At 37.9% G+C, this 16,556-nt stretch overlaps 1 long non-coding RNA gene across 1 annotated transcript in view; it reads right to left on the reverse strand.

Moving 5' to 3' along the window:
* LOC121902258 overlaps positions 1 to 16,268 on the reverse strand; it is a 101,063-nt gene extending 84,795 nt beyond the window's left edge. Inside the window, exons 1-2 of the long non-coding RNA XR_006097501.1 lie at positions 16,092 to 16,268; positions 15,793 to 15,899 (exon numbers count right to left, since the gene is read on the reverse strand). This is a non-coding gene — a long non-coding RNA (uncharacterized LOC121902258). The remainder of the gene's footprint in view (positions 1 to 15,792; positions 15,900 to 16,091) is intronic.
* Positions 16,269 to 16,556: the final 288 nt, after the last annotated feature.

Genomic DNA, 16,556 nt, shown 5'->3' on the forward strand with positions numbered 1-16,556 from the left:
TGCACTGTAGATATTTAAATTCATCTCACGTTTAAGTTAATTATTATTCTGAATTCAGACACTTGCAGAGTCATTTACGCACCCGAACTAAACTCCTTTAAATTAGAAAAACTACATGCTTAGCAGGCATTAAATACGCACAATAGGCTACCTAAGAAATATAAACAATAAACCTAATAAGCAGGCTCTTATAAAGATTGTCAATCTCTGTTTAAAGCACATTTATATTTTCCCCTTGCCTCATTTTTCGGACACCTAAAACCCACCAGCACATCTTGATGTGAGATTTGTTCCGCCAGCTGATTAAAAAAAAAAAAAATCCAATGTGAGGTAACACACCGAGCCGACACAGCTTCCACCTCCTCTCCTCTGGGAATTCAAATAAAAAGCGAGGAAGTGCAAATATCCAAACATGTATCGTTACACCTCCAATCTAATTAATTAACAAGCTCTCAATATTCATGCAGCGGCGGCTTTAGAGGAGATATGAGCTGGTTTGGTAATAGTCTCCATGCGATATTATCAGGGAGCATGTTTTCTAATTACACGCTAATGAGGCCTGGATTTCAACTATTGCACTTTTCTGAAACACACCTCTTTTTTTTTTTTTTTTTTTTTTGCACAAATTGCCCTGAATATAATATATACGATGCAACTGATGGTAGAAAACACGGAAAACAGATATTTCTGCGTGAATTTTAATTTTAAAAAAAACTAGTGCAGGAATATATTTTCAGTGACATTTCACAGGTATTGTTATTAATTAGATGCAGCAACAATTTAAGCTTCAAAGATGACTATATTTTAGAAATTCATAGTACTAACTTCTCATATTAGTTATGTCTTTAAACTAATTTAAACTCCTTTTCTTTTTGCACATGTGCCTTTAGAAATGATGTTCATAAAACGTGTGTTTCTCTCTTCTCCAACACAGAGGAAACAAACACACGGTTCATTTAATATTTAGTGAGGTTTTTGTTTTTATTTGATAAGATGTAGCAGGAAGTGTGGGAGCTGTAGGTTAAGGAAATGCACTCAGATTACTGATGTTTCAGAGCATGAGGATTCTGACCAATAGTTTATTTTTGAAGTAGGCAGTGATGTAACAGGCCCAAATTAAATTACAGCAGGACTCCAGGCTAAAAACCAAGTAGCTTTCCAAACTGAAAGATTTCTGAATTCAGTAAAAGCGAGTTTGTCTCTATTTGTGCTTTAGAAGAAGAAATGCAAGACAATGACTACACAGATGATAGACAGGCTACCTTCAAACACACATCTACTTCTAGCACTTTACCCAAAGAGTGCAGCGGTCAGACAGCAGAGAGGACTGCTGGGTGTCTGGGGGAGGTGGTCGAGGGGTTTGGGGGGGTTTGGCTCTGGACCAATGGCAGCCCAGCGGCTTCAGCTAAAGGTCACATGGTGTGACCTCACACATTCTCACCCTCACCTAAAGCCAGAGGAGAAGTTCTCCATAACAAGATGCACAACCGTCCATCTCAGCCGAAAGCCACAAAGCAGCTTCAGATTCATCTGACCTGCTCGGCTTCTCAGCAACACGGTGCGATTTAATTCAAGAGCTTCGCTGCAACGACGTTTGCGTTTGGTTACGTGTTGCAAAATTAAAAAATATTTATGTTTCTGTCTGAGGCTTTCATTTTAAAGTGTGTGCTTTATGTGAAAATATTGGCTTGCTGGTTTTCATTTACGGCTACGTGATTGAGAGAAGGTGTGCAGAGATATGCAAACTTGTCGTGTATGCTGAGTGTGTGTGTGTGTGTATCTTATGGAGGAATCTGCATGTATATGTATGGATGTACATACAGCCCGCGTGTGTAAATTGTGCATCAACCCTTCTCACAGTGGGGGCTCGGTGCTGTTTGGGGGCAGGCGGCTGGCCGGAGCGTGTGAAAGCAGATAACCAGGGCGAATTTCATGACGCACACACTTCCTGCTCTGTGAAGTTCTATTAAAGAGGGATGAAAACAAAAACACACATCTCAGATGTTTTCTCTACAAATCAATTTCTACACATTAAGCATGCTGAAAAGATCAGTAGCACGGCTCTCATGGACCTTGAAATAGTCGAGGGAAATGATCCATCAGGAGAGAATCGTGAATTTATTTGATAGGAGAAAGATATCCTGTGCTGGTTGAAACCTGGTTTAGAAGTATGTTTACCTGCGGTTGTATATTTCGCCGTGTTTTAGCAGCGATTTTTTAAGAGCCTGTATAGTGAAGAAGTCAGAAGCTTGATGTGTTCGTGGAACTGAACCGTTAAAATCACCGGCGTAGGTCACACTACTTTGGAGTGCCAGCTGGTGAGTTAAAATGTTAAATATAAAAGTTGGACGCCTCTCAGAGCCGTTTTTTCTTCTCTGAGGAACTAAATAAATACATTTTATAGAACAGAAGTAGTCCAAAGGTGATCAACGCTCTTCAGCAAAAGCTGCTGCTGGAGACACATCAGAAAGTGTGTCTATGTGTGAAGCAGGCTACTGCAGAGGAAAAGCTTGCATGCCCAAACTCCTCTGGATAAAAATGCCATTCAAGTGGCATTATTTAGCATTAAGGCTAACTACAGTCGACCTACCGAGCTGCAAGAAACACCAGTAAGCCTGAATCATGTTCAGTGTTAGCCACGTGAAATGCTTCCTGCATTTGCTTTGTTTCAAATTTTTTTGCACAAAACCGTTGCATTTTCTAAAATCCAACTATCAAACAGAGAAAATACAAAAAGTATATCATTCAAATTAGGCAGCCTGCAGGCACACCAGCTACCTAAAGTCTTCCTCATGCCTCTTCATGTTAACCTGACAAGTCTAAAGCTGCTAACATTTTAGCCTTATCTGAAGCATCGTGTTCAGACACCTTCAGTTTACACAGTCTGCCCCAGATGGCATCTCTCAGCACTGTTTTCTTTAGGCCTGTCATCTACTGTAACGTCTTAATTGACGTTTACCTCTGTTCGCTGCTGTCAGCCACCCGGACTCTGTGTCTGATGAGCAGCCTGGCAGAAGAGTTTCCCAGGCTCCGACTTCACACAGAAAATTACACCTGAGCGCTTTTGTTTGTTTTTGTATTTTTTTTTCATTTCGTGTTGTACAATTTTCCCTTCACACGCAGGTTGAATTAGAAAATGCTGTGGAAATTGTCAAAACGTCTAGTGTCTGAAGCCTCGTGCACTCATCGGTTCATGCGAGTTTAGCGACAGGACTGAAACCCCGGCTGTCCGTCCTATCTTATCGTAAAAGTCGAAGATCAGATAACAGTCCGTTTTGTTCTTACGGAAGCAAACTGTGAAAAGGATTTTAAATCTCAATTACATACACAGTTCCTTTTATGGCAATAATCCTAAATTGCTCTCTTTAGTAAGACCAGATATTCATAAGAGGTTTCTTCAATCTGCTTCTGCGGGGCCTCCGTGTCAAATTCATTCAAATCATAATGTGTTGATTCAAAGCATTTTAATATGAGTTTTTCATATTGTAGAAACAAAAGCCCCAAACACTGTCAGAGTTAATGTCCTACTCTACGCACTGATCTGACTCTCCAGCTGTACAAACATGACATCTTTGGGCATAAAATGTGCATTATTATGGAGAGGACCACTTAGGAAGATGATTTACATCCTTTATTCGCCTAATGTCGCGATCGGTTCAAAGATGAAAGTCAGAAATTAGTGTTTCCTTAATAAAACCTCTGCGCCTTCATGTGATGAAGTTATGAGGTGGAAAAGGAAGAAATATGGACATCCACAAGATTTATGTTGTACAATGTAAAACAGTGTCTCCTGTGGAAGAGTTTAATGTTGCATCGAAAATATTTGGTGACTAAATTTACCTGCTGGCAACTTGCCATATTCAAGAGTTTCCACACTGTGTTTTCCATAAATATGCGCTCATGAAATGCTACACGATGAACTAAAATGTCTTTTAAGGATTATAGCAATGTTAAAAATAATCTTGTTAATGTTAATGTTAACAGTGTACACTGTCACTGCAGATGCAGTATAGAGCTACAGCATTGCATTTTGACTAAAAATAAAAAGGTATTTTTTTAACTACTGGGCAGTAAAAGCTGAGCTTTTACTGCAGTTACCTGATGACAACTTAAAAATTAAAGACTCTATTAATAACCGTATGAATTTCCCTGTTCTACAGTCAGCATCAACTTACAGTTTTTCATTTTTACATTATTGATTAATCTGCTAATTGTTTTCTTGATTTACCGATGAATCATTTTTACTATCAAAATTTCAGGAAATAGTGAAAAATACCGGTTATAATTTCTTGGAGCACAAGATGAAGTCTTAAAATGTTTCATTATGTCTAAAATCCAAAGATATTCAGTTTACTATCATGTATGACACATAAAAGTCCTCTGAGATATCTTCTGTTGTGATTTGACTCTAAATAAATAAAACTGACTCGACAGTTATTCACTTATCAAAATAGTTGCCGTTTAATTTTCTGTCAGTCAACTAATCGATTAATTGACTCGGCATTGCAGCTCTATGCTAGAGCCAGTTTCTGTAGAAACTAGAACTATTACATTTGCAAAATGTTGAAAGAAAACAGTCACAATTTTACATCTCAAGGAAAACTATTGTCAAACTACTTTAACAGGCTTTTGTCCCAAGGGTTTGCTGGCTTTCTCATGAACATGATTCAAAAAAAAGGCTACGACACAGCAAAGTTTATGCAAATTTGAGTTTTTTTCTTTCTATGGATGCCGTCAAATATTTATGCATGCCATTATCCTGTCCCATGTGTCTTATTGTGTTACATCTTGGGGAACAAGCTGGAGAAATAGACATTAGAGCACTTCAGTCTTTTTACAAACTAGCTTTATAAAAATCTCTATAAAAACAAAAACTATAAATCATCACTGCAAGACACTGGAGCAATAAAATATTTTGAATTTTGATAACTTAAGATTACACGGATGTGTGTCACATGGACAGTACTAATATGACTTTTTCCTCTCGGAGAGCACCATTAATCTAATCTGGAACACGTCCTGTTAAAGCCATTACTGAATGGAAATCCGATTAAAATGTTGGCTAACAGCAATTCAAATCTGTAAATCATGACTCTGAACTTTATTGGACTGCATACACAAACATTTGCTGGTCTGGACTGCAGACAAAACATGCTCTAACAATATGGTACAATATGGTAACATTCATGTTTAAAATTAGTATCAGAGTGAGCTGTGACATCTTGCAGTGTCAAGACGAGGTTGCATCTAAATCAAACCCTCACTATTACTAAATGATTATCTGCTTTTTCATTGCATACAAAAGGCTTATTCAAACAAGGGTAAACAAATTGTTTAATTTACTGCTTGCCTTGTTATACTGCACATGGCCTGAGATCAACAGGTTTTTTTTTTTGTCCACTACTTGCAGGACCAGTTGCTGTTTGTCTCCATCCTGCCAGCAGCAGCTTGTGGTTACCATCCTATAACTCACAGTGACCAACCTCCATCGACAGACTGTCATTGAGCAAAAGATAGAAGCTCTGCCTGCTCAGTCATTGCAAGTCATTCTGGTGTTGGCTAAAGTGTAAAATGTTTACTCCTTGTAAAAATATTTCTTTGGCTTGCTCTCTTATTAAAGCCAGATGTTGCAAGTTCCATTTTTCCCTGGTGTACATTTAGTTTTTTTAAGTCTGGCATTCACTTTTCCATCTCAACACAAACCCGATGGTCAGCAATTCTACACAGGTTTATTCTTCTGTTGATGAGCAGCTGTTTGAGATCAGCAACTTTTATACACGGATTAATGTAAACTATACAAAACTGAACTGTCTGTATTCTCATTGTTTGAAGTAATGACATAAATATTGATTGATTTCCTCGTGTTCTCAAGTGTTATTGTTGATTTATTCTCTTCTGTGTACATTTACTTTTCCATTTTCTCAGTTATATGAAATGTGTATTATATTATTGCTTTTATTGAAATGCTTGTGCGTCAACATATTATAACGTCGTTCATCGCGCTGGAATTTAAATGTTTTGATAGTTCATCATCGTGTTCATGCTTGTCAGACTCTCTTTACAAATATTAAAGTCTCCAATTAATTCAGTCATTCAGGGTGTAATTACAAAAAAAAACTTAATTAGAGTGCTTTAGAGGTGCTGGTAGGTGGATTTTGTTTCCTTGCCAGGTTAGCTGTTTCCCCCTCCTCCCAGTATTTGTGCTAAGCTAAGCTAACCGACTGCTGGCTGGCTTCTTATTTACCATTTACTGTACAGATATGAGAGCTGTGTCAGAGCACAGTTTCACAGTGCATATGTTAATGTTCACACCAAACCAAGTTGTTGCAGTAATTATCTGCTTTGGCTGCTAACTTTATGATCAAACTGCCCTCCATCACTAACTATCAACAACTATAATCCAATGATACTTACTGACACTATATTGCATTTAATAGCAATATTGAGAAAGAAAAGATAAGTGAAAAGGCTTAAACTCAGGGGTAACATTAGCTGGTATAGTAAGCCAGCACTTTTCATTATTTGACATTAACTAGGGAAGCTCACAAACAGCTGGACTACTGTTTCTACTGACATTATTTAGCTCTTGACTAGAAAAAATTCACTTGATTTGTGGGACGCATTTCATTGCTGCAAATTTGTTTTGACAAAAACAATAATTTAGCTACTAATGACAGCAAATGAGAATAAGCTAACGCTAATGTTAATTACTTGTGGGTTACAGTTAAAACCACTGATGCTAAAGTCGCTTTAAATAGGGAACACCCGTAGACAGAGAGAAAGGGGGATGGTGACAAGCTCTGGTCGACATATATGATATATAGACCTTTATGTTTGATATTTTCACGTTTGTGCTTTCCTGTTTTACCTCGTGTTTATATATGTGTCAAATATATAACAAATGGCCTGCATAAATGACTCTGACCTGAACAAAATGAGCAGCAGCGTGCAGTGAAGAAAACAGCAAGACGAGTGAAACAAAGTGAACATTCCACCTGGTGTACCTGGCGCCTCCACTCATCCAAGCCTCTCCGAGCCTACAGCATTTTCAACCCAACGAGAACAGACGGTGTGGAAGGCGACTTATTGGATTGGATCCCACCCAGCAGTGACTTATACACTCAACCTATATGTCACAGATGGTAGGATTTCAGTGTGGTTGATATAGGAAATCCACTAAGGAGTATTGATCTTTCTAAGATCTACTCTCTCTGCCTGATCTCCACAGGATCTGAACGTCCGCAGAGACCTGGAGGGGAGAGGAGCCGCTAGAACCTCAGTCTACCTTTAACAGTGTCGTGATTAGTTTAAATTTAATGATATACAATGTCTCATGAATAGATGATAGCTTTATAACTCTTTCCACAATTACTATTTGCTGTAGCGCAATAATAATTCAGTCGATAGTATGGCCAAGTTGATTAAAGTTTTATACATGTGTTACTCTGGGAGTGGAGAAAGTCATGTGTGTTAATTTTTCAAACTGTAGCCACAGAAAATTCAGTGTTGTGTTTAGAACAGTGTTTGTGTTTGACACTTGAAGGCTGTTGCATCCGCAAGAGGGGAAACATGTCCCAGTAGCTACTCGCCTTGAATCGGATTTTGAGGCATGGACATAAAAGAATGGTTTTGTGACATCACCACTAGTTTGTAAGCCAATCATGGTGCAATACGCAATTTACATGGAAACATGAAATCTACCAGCATACATACAATGTCAAGTAAACATTTGAGATTAACAATATTTACATATTTATAGATTCTTGATTTTTCAATGAGATAAGGGGAATAGATTAACTTTTTAAAAACGTATATTAACATATTTGTGGGAAAAAAAAGAGGTATTTTTATGTCTTAAAACTTCTTTGGCAGGGAACCTCTAAGCATTTAAGCATTTGCAGTTTGTAATCAGAGGTTTGTCTTGCAAGCAGGCTTTCCTTATCCTGAGGCTTGAGTATCTTCTGCGGACCAAAATTCAGGGTTGGTATTAAAGCGCCTCAATATCAACTACACTCAGTTTTAGCTTTAATCAGAATCAGACAGAAATTAGAATTGTGTACTACTGTTGATCATCGTCTATTACTATTGATTATGATGTTAAAACAATTCATTTAGTGTAAATGTTTATTCTTGACCATGCAAACAGCATTTTGGCTCAAGGTCCATTTACTAACTTTTTCCGGGACTTTAAACTGTGTTTCACAGATGGCATTTGCTCCAGTTGTCATGGAGACAACTGAAAACATATAAGCAAAAGAAAGAAAGATTCAGTTTCAACTGAGCCATCTGGATGACAACTGAGTAAACTCAAAAGGAAGGCCGCGAGGTGTGGTTGAAAGCGCCGTTAAAAGCTAGTAAGTTGACCTTAAGAGACCTAAAGATTTCTTTGTCAAACTTAATTCCTGTTTTTTAACTGTACACATGGTCTGAACACCTATAAAACCTCTGAAATGATTTCCATAAAATTTGTTTGACAGACAGGCCTTGAAACACCCGTTTGTATTTTGGCAGTGATCCACATGGTTTTTTTCCAGAGCCATGAAAATGACTTGATTTCAAAACCTGAGGATATTTTTTTGTTTGCTGGCTCATCCTGGGAAACGCTGTTTAACTGCTTAGCTTTGGGTGCTGGTTTGTACTCTCAAAGTGCCCTCTAGCTGAATCACAGCACAGAAGTGACACTTGAAAAACAACCTATTTTGTCATAGTTTCCTTTGCTTTTCCTGGACTGTTAGCCAGTGATCTGCTGTTAAATTGCACAAGCAGGTTCAAAGGAACAAGTGCCTAAAGCCAGCTAGCCTCCCCTCTCCGTCTCCGTCTCTCTCAGACAGTTTTAATCTCTGGTAAGACAGTCACGTCCAGATTTGTCGTCTGCCATGTAAACTCTGGTGGAAAGCGACCTGCTGCCTGCGCCTCCAGTCTCCACAGCTCTCCTTCATTACCGTGCACTGTGGGAGAGCCAGAGCGCACAGTGTGGTAATCCCTGCTGGAAGGCGTCACCATATACTGTCATTAATAAAACGGAAGCCACACACGCGTAACCTACACACACACACACACACACACACACATATGCACAAACCCACAGCCAGGATTGTCTGAGAGATGAATGGTTGTAACAACAGAGTCTTGTAGACTACAGCTAAAGGTTTATATCTCGCTGCAGGAGATGTTATGGTGGATCAGATTTATCCTCAGTAGTCAGTTATAGACATGGACTGCTCTTATTTGTTGTTGATGTCATATATACAGTATCTGTTGTACTGCTGGGAGGTTTAATGTGGTTTTGCTTAGTTCTGAGTAATGCCATCATCTGCAAAAATAAAAACTTCCTTTAAAACTACTACAAGGATTTCAGTAGTGATTTTCACCTTTGCATACTTAATGTATTTGTTATGGCCTCCTACTACAGTCTATGTTTGTACATCTTCTTATTAAACTATATTGTTATTGTTGTATAAGTTAGAACAGGATTATATATTAATGATGGGATCACAGACTCATGCAAGTGATTTGTGTTGCATACAAGAGCATTTCCTCTAACATGCCTTTAATAAGCTGATTAAGGGTCTAGATGATGTGTAACTGTATGTTAATATTAAAGATGTACACAAATGTAACACAATACATCTCTTATTCTTACATTCTGAAGTTGTGCATATTGAGGTTGGTTTTTTTTTTTTATGGTACTATCTGTGCTGTTTTGTATCATTTAGTCATTAAAAGAAAATTATAGCCTACATATTATAGCCTCATGAGAGAGGTTTTGTGAAATGGCTCCGAGGGCTGATAAATAATGTATGAACTTCTAACTTTTCAAGGCTTTATTTTATGTATTGCCAAGTCAGTACACCATCAACTGACAAGGTCTAACAAGGTCTCATTCATTCAGTCTTGTAGTTTATTTGAGATCGCATGAACCGACCAGCAGAGGGCGCCAAATATTATTCAATCTAATAAAATGGCATCAGGCGTTCTCTTTTTTTAATTAATATGATTCAGCCTCTATTTTGTCTTTAAGATATGCCTCATACGTTTCATTTCACTAGACTTGCTGTTTAAAAGCTGATGTTGTGTCTTTGCACACTGATGAAAATATGATTCATGATATCCCTACAGTGTGCCTGTTCTCATTTCTGACTGTACACTAAGTCTACATTTTGCTAATTTATGCCTTTTTTAAATCCTTCTCTGGGATGATTGTGGAGTTTCTTAGTTGACCTTCTTCCCTTTGTTTTGTGAGGGTGATTTATATTGTGTACATTCCAAGTCATTTGTTGTGATTTATGCATTTGTGCATGACTTAATATTTTGATTATTTCTTCAGTGATTCTGCATATCTGTGTAATTATTTAACTTTATTCCTTGATACATTTTCAATATATTGCTAAATTGTGTTAAAATTTGCACACAATGTTGGGTTAATATTTATATTTTTTATTATATCTGGCATGAAGATGTGCTCTAATGAGGGACTATTTATTCAATGATGCACACGAGTCAATTTGATGATTCTGCACCTGCTGAAGAGCCAATCTGGGCTCAAAACATTGTCATTTTTTTGATATGTAATAAAGATGAATATTTTGAATATGAAATTTGAATTCATTCATTCAGCATCAATTAGTGGATCATAACGTTCTTGAGACATTTAACAGACATCTTAAAAGGCCAACACGGTCACGAAACACACTCAGTAAAAAATAAAGTTGTCCATACAGTCTGACTTTCACATCAAAGCAGAAAGGGATAAACAGAGAGAGGAAAAAAAAAAAAAAAACTGTAGCTCCCTACTCGCTTCTGACGTGACACCAGCACTGTATTCTCCTCAATTTATGAGGTATCATAGTGGGTAATGAAGCGGAAAGGTCAGGGGGAATGTGTTTTTATCCGCTCTAAACCAATAGGTCAGATTTCCACTTTCCACGCCACAACTCTGTGACTGCAGCTGGTGCCCTTTTGGTTAAAACAATACATTCACCTTGGCCACTCATACATCATATCACCAATTCTCCATCTTATTGGCAATGTCACACAGAGGGCTGGAGGATATTACAGAATAGATTTACTGCGAGGGTTTGTCTACAGCCCCAGATATGATATAAACGGTGTGTAATGTAAGCCATACATTATGAATCCAATTTGTTTGGGAGAGATCAGGTATTTTGAGTGCAAAATGGATCTACTGGGATGAAAGTCCTGCTGAGACCACTAGATGGCAGTATGCTGGTGAATATGGAGCTGATTAGGCCTCTGAGACCAGATTCAATGTGTTTTTTCCCCAGAACAGAAATAACAGATTTATATTAAAACAACAATGAGTAACTATGACACTATAACTCATAAACATCAAAATAACAGTGGTTTAGAGCACAGATGGAGGGTTATTCTCTAAGAAAGGCATCCCCAGGAAATGAGACAGCAACCTTTATTCTTAAAATTTGAAATAATACGACGAGGGTCACTGCAACACAATATTTTACTTTAAAATATATATATGTTATTAGAATAATAACCAATAATACCATGTCTGCCATATTACAGCACTACTAGAGAACTACCCATACAAATTACACAAATGCAAGTGAATCCATCATAGTGTGAGCAGTGCGGTGCATCCAGATGGCCTATGAAATATGTTAACCAAACTTTTGTTTCTGGACGGATGTGTTTTTGCCTCAAGGACACGGTGTATTTACAGCACACAAAGCCAAACAGTAGGAACAAGGTGTTATGTAGTTAGGAACTGCTGAATCTTCAAAAAAGGCTCAGGTTGGGGATATGAGGCAGGAGCATGTGTCATATTGATGTATGATACTACATGGGTGGTGGTCATGGGAAAACAGTCCTCTTCCCTTAGAGGCAAACATTAGACTAGATAACACATAACGTTAAAACAAGGGGGAACTCCGTGCCTCCAACCACATTTCTACACAGATAAACATCAGCAATCTGAAGCACACTGTAAAGCACATTCAAGAGGTCATTTCATGGTCACAGGACTATTGCAACTGCTATCTCTTCTCTTCTATTATGATCTTAAGTGTCAGCTCTCAACAGAAGCCCTCATTTTGTGATTCTGCTGCACCGAAGCCAAAAAAGGACACTTATTGCTGCAAATATCCTCTGGTTTCAAATACTATTACACTCGTTGAGTCCTTGGTAGATAGAAGAAAACCCTGTGATAATCAAAGCAAATGGACTCCTTGTGAAATTAGTAAAATAACACAGTCTTGGGTCAATTAGATGACACTTTTATAAAAGGGTAAAAGCTCAGTTTCAAGAGTTCAAGGGTCTCTGTGGGTAAAGATCAATGAGGTGAAGGGTCTTAAGTTGAACCACATTCAATTAGATTAATTATAGAGTGAATTGAAGGAGACATCATGCTTTTTGTGGTTTTCTGTTATTTTATACTGCTATGATGTAGTTAAACATGGTCAAAGTTCATCAGGAGCATTAAACATACAGGAGATTAAACGGCCTGTTTCAGACAGAGGCTGAACTGAGGGGCTGCATAAAAGGCCAGTATGAGATAAATAAGGATTTTTTTAAACTGTTAATCATGCAAAGATATTCCAGTAGTCTCTTAAAATAAGATATCTCCTCTTCCGTGTGTGTGATTCGACCTACAGCGCTCTAAGACATCGACAGAGGCAGTAGGAGGGAGTATGAGTTAGCAAATTAACAGTAAGACAGTGTGAGGAATCCCTTGTGGCATACATCACTATCTGTCAGGCTCTAAGCCCCATAGGGGGGGGGGGGGAAGACCAGTACCAGTGAGTTCTCACTCTCTGCTGCAATTTGTTTTTTTCTCTTAATCTCCGTTTGTCTCACTGCCTTGACTTTAACATTAACATGTGATGTTTTTAAAAAATAGTTTTTGAAAAGCTCATGATGATTATGTACCTTTTTTTTTTGCTGAAATTTGACAAAAAGTAACAAATAAACATATTTCCAATATTAAAATCATTTTTGTTTGTTAGAACCACGATTTAAACCACTGCCTACAAAATATATAAAACAAACAGAGCAGTGAATATTGTTTTTATACATTTTTTAAAATAATGAATTAATTATTTAGTCTGTAAAAAGCCCAAATGTTTTCAGACTTCTTATTTAGTCTGACCATCTGTGCAAACGCTCAGTGTGATTTAATTTACACTGACGTGAATTGAAGAAAAGCAAGAAGACAAAAGAAACTTGGAGAAACTTGAGCAAGAGAACAACGTTGCAGTTTTTACTCAATAAATGACTCAAAACAGATAATATAGGCTATTATTAAAACTCAATACATTCTTGTCAGTTGACTAACTGATTTCAGCACTAAACAAAAGCTTCATTTTATTATTTAAACAACCAAAGTACAGAATTCAATAGGAATAGGAATTTCTAATCATTAAGTCATTTTAATAATTTTAGCTAGGTCATTTGCGTACAATCCACATCGCAGCCTCTCTTCTTGAACTCACACCAGTTCTGATGATAACCTCCGACGTCCCCACAAACACACACTCTCACATTCCTCTTCTCCCATATTCACATGAGTGACTTCCCCGACAACAAAAGGACACAACTCATGAACACATGAATTCTCTATAGTCCAGCTCCACTGAGCTATGCTCCAGATGCCTGAGATGCCTGCCAAACTTCTCCCCCAAGGTCAGACTCACTACCACAGGTGCACTCACAGACACACACGCTCGCAACACAACAGACACGCAGGTAAGCACGTACGTAGACACAAATACATGCACACGGCCCATATGCCCTTCCCCAACAACACTTAAGATTTATTTGATGTGTAGAGAATGAACTGGGATGATGAAATCCCAGCTGATGGTGTTGTACACCCGGACTCAGCGGCAGATGCTCCACTGGGAGACTTTCGGATGATATGTTTAGACAGACAGGTGAGAGGTCACACCTTTTCAGTCCTACAGCAGAATTACACTCAAGAGACTCGTGGGAAACTAATGGTGCACTGATGAAATCTAAAAGCTGGATATTTTGAGAAGCGTAATTAGGTAACAAGGGAGAAAAAGAGCAAGAGGGAAAAAGGTGCAGGAACATTAGCACAGTTCAGCGAGGCAGCTCAAGTGGAGCAGATTATTTATGGGGAATACTGAGTTGATATTTGCTATCTGGGCTTTAACCTCAGTACTCTGTGCAAGCATATACACCCAGCTCTGAACAGAAGAAACTACAACTGCAACCCACAATTATTTTCACTATAGATCAACCTGCCGATTATTTTCTTAATTCATCGATTGACATTTTAGTCTATAAAATGCCAGAAAAAAGTGAAAAATGCCAGCCCAATTTCCCAAAACCTAAGTTAGCATATTCAAATGTGTAGTTTTATTTTACAAAACCCAAAAATATATTTTCATATATGACAGACAAAAGCATCAAATAGTCACACTTGACAGTGAAATGCCGGAAAAATGACTGAAATGATTATACGATTATTAAAACAGGTACCAATGAATTTTCTGACGACTGACTGAGTGATTCATTTATTAATTGTTTCAGCTCTATAATAAATTTCCCTCCCAAAACCACATTATATACAGAATCCGGTGCCACTCATTATGTGGAATCATATTATTTGTAAGCCATCGTCACACGTCACTATGTGGCCTCTCCCATTATCTCCAACCATCACGGGGAATGTATTATCATTGAAAACAGAGATAAACAGATCAAAACACAGCAATCCACGTAAAACACAGCCGCGGGTCGAGACACGGCGGCCATGCAGCTGATAATTATTCACTAATGCATATTAAAATCACAGACATTCATGATTGGCATGTTGCATTCATAATCAGCAGTGCATGGATAAGCTGAAAGCTGGCAGCAGTGATACAGAACGGGAGCTGAGCGGTAGGCCTTTTTTCGTGGAAGACATTGTGGCATGTCACAGTACAGCACAGCCCTTAATGCAATTAATGAAGGCTGGTTTCGGTTTCAGGGTCCTATTATTGTGCATGCTGGCTCACTGTCATCATGGTTTACTGCTGCACTTACCATGACTTCATTAATTTTATTATAACACCTGTGCTGTTTCCTACTATGAAAGTCAAAAATGTCTTCTGCTTATTATGATGCATTTATAATAATGATGAAGAACAGTAAAACAAGCAGACATATAAAAACCTATTACTTTTGAGTTGAACTATTCCACTAATCCTTAGCTGAATAAGACGTGTGTGGCTGCATGTGCATGACCAGAGCAATTACTATACGTTTCCCATGAAGCCAAACTTAAAGTGAAAAAGTGTATGAGCTCTGTGCAAGAGGACACAATTTATGTTACATAAAGCTAATGTTATACCACCTTCTACAAAGGCCCAAGTTTATAGTTGCCAATTGCAACCCCCCCCCAAAAAAAAAAGAAACTTAGGAGGAAATAATGTTCAGCCCATGACTAACTAAAATGACAATCAATAATGATCCACAAACATGATTATTCATATCTGACCAATATATAAATCAGCAAAGAAGCAGCATTATGCATCCACCAAACAACAAATAAAATAAAAATGTGGCTCATTCGCAACAAGAAAGCAATTCACCATTAATGCGTAGACTAAATGCAAAAACATACATATGGGAAGATAGAAAACAACATATACACAACAAGACATTGACCACGAGAAGATGCACCCATTAGCATCAGCACCTCCTAGCTTAGTGATACAGGCTAATCAAGCACACAAACATTTACTAAACAGAGTGAAAACAACAACACACAGAGTGTGACAGTTAGCAAAAGCAGTGATAACTTACTTGGTGAAGTGAAAAGTCTCAGTAAATAGTTGCAGAGTTCCCAAGTCACCCACAGTGCAGGACAGAAAACACCTTTCCAGCTTCCAGAGCTTCACTCAGGCCGACAGCTGATAGCATGGCGTCAAGGAAAACCAGAAGCAGTGACTAACAAATGTATTTCCTCCAACAAAGCCTTATAACATTGTTTGACTGTTAACAGGTGAGCTTCATCATGAAATGTTAAATGAGTCGCAACAAATGTTGGTTGCAATGTTTCAACTGCAGAATCATCAAAAACACAGTGGGAAGTTTAAACTGACCGCCAAAGGATGCGTTGGATATGTTACAATGACGGGTAAACAATGTCGTGTGTGTAGCAACGCACTGATGTAGCTTCCTGAACTGAACTTCGCTCCATTTAAAGGGCAATTCACCATAAAAACGTTAACATTGTCAACAAAAGGCTACACTATATAGCAGTACAGAGTAGGCCTATATACAGTAGGGCACTGGTGGAAGAAGTATTCAGATCCTTTACTTAAGTAAAAGTACCAATACAGCAATGTAAAAATACTCCATTACAAGTAAAAGTCCTGAATGAAAAATCATACTCAAGTAAAAGTACATACGTATTAGCAGCAGAATGTACTTAAAGTGTAAAAGTAAAAATAGTGGTTTGGTCCCTCTGACTGATATATTATTATATATTAAATTATATCATTAATACTGAAGCATCAGTGTGTAAGTAGCATGTTACTGTTGTAGCAGCTAGAGGTGGAGCTAGT

The sequence above is a fragment of the Thunnus maccoyii genome, chromosome 8 (genome assembly GCF_910596095.1).
Source record: "Thunnus maccoyii chromosome 8, fThuMac1.1, whole genome shotgun sequence".
NCBI classification, from domain to species: Eukaryota; Metazoa; Chordata; class Actinopteri; order Scombriformes; family Scombridae; genus Thunnus; species Thunnus maccoyii.